The 4531-nt window shown below is 41.4% G+C and overlaps 1 long non-coding RNA gene across 1 annotated transcript; it reads right to left on the minus strand.

The window, feature by feature from the left end:
- Positions 1 to 512: 512 nt before the first annotated feature.
- LOC103387608 (uncharacterized) lies at positions 513 to 2003 on the minus strand. The gene is made up of 3 exons (XR_522445.3): positions 1523 to 2003; positions 1321 to 1417; positions 513 to 1122 (listed from the first exon to the last, which is right to left on the minus strand). It is a non-coding gene; the product is annotated as an uncharacterized LOC103387608 (long non-coding RNA).
- Positions 2004 to 4531: the final 2528 nt, after the last annotated feature.

Consider the following 4531-nt stretch of genomic DNA (forward strand, 5'->3'; position numbering starts at 1 on the left):
AACTACTGCTCATGCAACCAACAGGTCCCAAATGTCATGGCTCACTGCAGTGAGAATATCAACGTGAAAACCTGAAAAGTGGATATTAAGCAGATGAGTGATGAAAATTCAATAAAGTAGGAAAAGTTGGTAATGACATTGGATATGTTGGCTGCAGTGACAACAGACTGACCCACAGTCTGTGCCAGAGCTGGGCCCCGCCCCCTCATCTACTCTCTGTGGTGCCAGCTGGGCTTTGGGCATGTTGAGCCCACAGTCTGGGTAACATGATCCTGACTTGGGTGGCAGTCAGAGCAGAGGAGCATCTGCTGAGGGACAATGGGAGCAGGACAACTGTGGTCCAGTCACATGGTATTACACTGACAAGTGGTGACAGTCACTTGTGAGTAGGGCTGCCACCTTTCAGCAATAAAAATAAGGGACACCCAGCATGAGTCCAATTCCCGCAGAGGTTTGTCCTCTTTTGTTGAGCAAGAAAGCAATTAGTCATACTTGAAGTTTGAAATGTTTTATTACTAATGAACACATTATCTTTTAAAGTGCAGTTAATTACATTTTAAATGAAACGTCTGTGTGGAATATACAACAGTGGCCTTTTAAAATATAAACTAAACAAATAGAACTCAGGGACAACTGTAAGAACAAGACAAACATTAACTGAATAAACATGGCTTCTCATGTACAATTACTTGATGTGGACAAAAGATCACTGATGAAATGACTACAAACACTACAATCACAGACCAAATCTTCATTCATTCCGTGTTAAGGGACTTCATTGACTAGTTGGTTTTGGAGAGCAATGTACCATGGAAAAACCATTGCCACAAAAGCAGAGGGATCCATGTCTGATTTTGGAAACTATATCCATGGTACAACACTCAGTAAAAATTAATGACTGGATTTCTTTAAGCACCGGGAAGAAGGGTGAGGAAGAGTGAGGACAGTGGTGTAGTGAGAAGGAAATCCAGCTCAAATTCTGACTGAGTGCAAATAAATATAAAAATAAATCTGGAATCAAGTGTGTAGTTGACATCAGTGACCACAGACCAAATCTCCAAAAATCCATATCCAACTGAGCAGGGATTAGAATGGAAACTTCAGCTGTTGTGGGCCTGGGTCCTTCGGGGTCAGAACAGAGATTTATAATTTAGTGCAATCCTTAAGACACCCAGTAGGAACGAGGCAGGTCTAGATTATCTTGGCTGCAGTGAAGACTTGAACAGGATGTTGGTTCTACAAGTTCTGTAGTCTCAGGTCTATTGGAACCAACCAAGAGGAAGCAACATACAGTATATAAACATAAATTAATGTACAAACCTGTCTATTTGATGGTGCTCTTCATTGAAAGTCTGCTTCTGGTTTTCATGTTAGTTGTCTTGTACACGTGTCTGCTTGACAAGGTCCAGTCTAACATCTGCCAACAGAGGATGAGAGGGAGGGGAAAAAAATAAAACATCAACATCCTGGATACATTTCATTTTATATTTGGTTAAAATAGAAATTTAATCCTTCTCTTCACCTCAGGTCCCTTGAACCAGGATCTGTCTTCACCATATTTAGTCAACTCTGGTCTATGGAGCCCTAGAGACACAGACCAGATAAGTCACTGTCTGCAGATTAAACCGTAGTTCCAGAGCTTGTATAGGAAGGAAAGTGAACTACTGTCATAGTGACACAGCACACCACTGCACACAACCAAATGTGACCTTTAACCCATCACCAAAGTGAGCGCCCAGGGAGCAGTGTGTGGGGACGGTGCCATGCTCAGAGCACCTCAGAGGTAACGTGGCAGCTGGTGGACTCAAACCTGAAACATTCCAGACCCAAGTTTGCCTCCCTAACCATCAAGCCGCCACTGCCCCGTAGACCAACACCATCACCACATGTGCACGCAGACTGACAGCACAGACAATGAACAAATAAATATACATTGAGAAAGTCAAGCACAGCTACATGTACAGAATGACAAAATTACAAAGGCAAGTACATTTACATGTATACATTGACAAAAGGTACAAAGGCAAGTACATTTACATTGACAAAAGGTACAAAGGCAAGTACATTTACATTGACAAAAGGTACAAAGGCAAGTACATTTACATTGACAAAAGGTACAAAGGCAAGTACATTTACATTGACAAAAGGTACAAAGGCAAGCACATTCACATGACTTGAAGGGTCCTGGGCATCCACATTGATAGATGTAGCTGGAATTCTGGCAGTCCCTCTGGGCAGCAGCCTGACAGCCAGAAAATGACCTCAAACGTTGAAAAGGACCAGGACATCCAAAATTGTAGAAAGGGAACAGGACCTCCAAAATTGTGGACAACGGCCGCAACGTCCAAAATGGAACGAGCGCAAACGAGGATGAAAATTGTGGAAAACGAGGGCAAACAGGGATCAAAATTGTGGAAGGTTTGGATTATATGAACTGCCGTTTAACTCTAAAATGAAAAGGTAGAAATGTTCCTGAGATACTAGTTAAGAGACAGGTAGGCCTGGATGTCAAGAGACCATTTGCTGTTTGTATTGCTATGTTTAACACGAACACACACATGCAGCAAGGCACGGCGGCCTGGTAGCACACAGGAGTGGCACAACGGCCTGGTAGAGCATAGAAAAGGCATGGCGGCCTTGTAAAGCATACGAAATGGCACAGCGGCCTAGTAGAGCACGGGAGTGGCACGGCGGCCACAGAGAATAAGAAAAAAATTAAAAAATGACGTTCCCTACTGTGCTGAAGATCTTCAGGATGTTCAATCTGGAAAATAAACCAGAGACAAGTCATGTTAAGCATTGAAGTTTTAGTGTGAGATTATACTAACAGAACTCAATTAATACTATAAATAATGCAGTCAATTTAGTTTTATTACATATACATATAGACACAAATATATATACACCGTACATACACATCTATACAGACATGCATATATGTATACATATATAGAGTCCATATGTGTCGTGGAATATCTGAGCAGAGTTTGTTTACATGAGACGGATGACGTTGCAGGTCATTTTGAAGTAAAGCCACTCAAAACTGAAGTAAAGCTAGTCAAAAGACCAGGTGAATCCAATAACTTTACTTTAGATTATAAAAAAGACGTACATTTTTAATTCCAACAGTTTTTTTTTTTTAACCTGTTCAAACATTTTTATTAAACTGCTCCATTTTGTCAGATGTTCAACCTTTGGACAGAATGGAACTGTGTGGCATCTGCAGATGTAACCTTGCATTTCACACACGAGCTCCTGTTTTACTGTCCTCTCAGAAGGGGCAGTTTATGTCCAAGGCTCTTTGTTAAAGAGACAAACTGTTTCCAATGTTTCAAAAAAAAAAAAAAAAAAAGTTAACTTCCACTTCAAGTGAAGTCTGAGCTATTAAACTAAAATGGATCTGAGCAAAACACCAACAGTAGGGAATAAAAGTGTTACTTACCTTTTTATCTTAGTCGTTCATCTGGAGCAGATCGAGCCGTCATTAGGAGACAATTTAGAACACGTGGCGAACCTTTGCAGCGTCTGACGTCACACGCCGCAATCGTTTTAGGTTTTCTCCTTAAGCCTGTTCTGCCGTATGTTTGTGACGCATTCACATCGAAAAACTGACTGTGGTTTACAAACTCATTTTCCAGCTTGGGGCAAAATAAGGTAGTAGATGACTGGAAATACCGTGGAAACGGTGTTGTAAAATACATCGTTAAAGATGCAATCTCTCAGAAACTGATAAAACTTGCTTAAAGTTGTCATTTTGGCGACGCACGTTAGACGGTAATCCAACTGTACGGTGGAGTCGGGGTGGAAGGAACGTGTGACTGCGTTAACGAGCCGCAATTAAGGTAGAGTCACCACTAAACGCTGAAAATGTTTATCCAGGTGGAGTTGCCATATTTAAAGGTCCAAGATGCCGCATCGCGCAGGCGCACATGGCAACGACGTTGCTCGATCAGGTGATGCACTCTGTGCAGAGACCGTACCTGCAGAACGGGCAATGCAGGTGCAGCAATTAGAGCTGGAGAAGTTGAAGGATGACCAGGATGACCAGGATGACGACGAAAACTGGAGAAGGAGAAATTTAGAAACGCCTGAGTTGGAACTTAAGTGGAAGTAGTTCAAGTCAGGCTCTGTGTTTGCTTTTGTTTCTTTCTTTTATGATCAGGATGTCTATTGTTGTATATTATATTTATAACTATGACAGTATTTTGCCTTGTGGCTCGACCCACTGTAATGTAACTGGTAAACTGGTCATTTTCAGACTGGTGCTGTATGATTGACAATGGAATATTTTCATATACCTGGAGATGTACAGCTGTACAGAGCAGCACAGCTCTGTGCTAATTTTTTTTTAGGAATGCCCAGGGTTCATTCCCTTTTTTGACCATTAGCTCTCACATGAGTGCATTTTTATATCCTGACCTTACATTTTTGATGTGTTTTATGGAAACTTTTTGACCCAGTTAGTCGATTGGAACAAAAAAGTTTCACCGGACCACTTGGTTCATAGACCAGGACATTAAACTACATTTAA

This window comes from Cynoglossus semilaevis, chromosome 12 (genome assembly GCF_000523025.1).
Source record: "Cynoglossus semilaevis isolate Cse_v1.0 chromosome 12, Cse_v1.0, whole genome shotgun sequence".
In the NCBI taxonomy this organism is placed as follows: Eukaryota; Metazoa; Chordata; class Actinopteri; order Pleuronectiformes; family Cynoglossidae; genus Cynoglossus; species Cynoglossus semilaevis.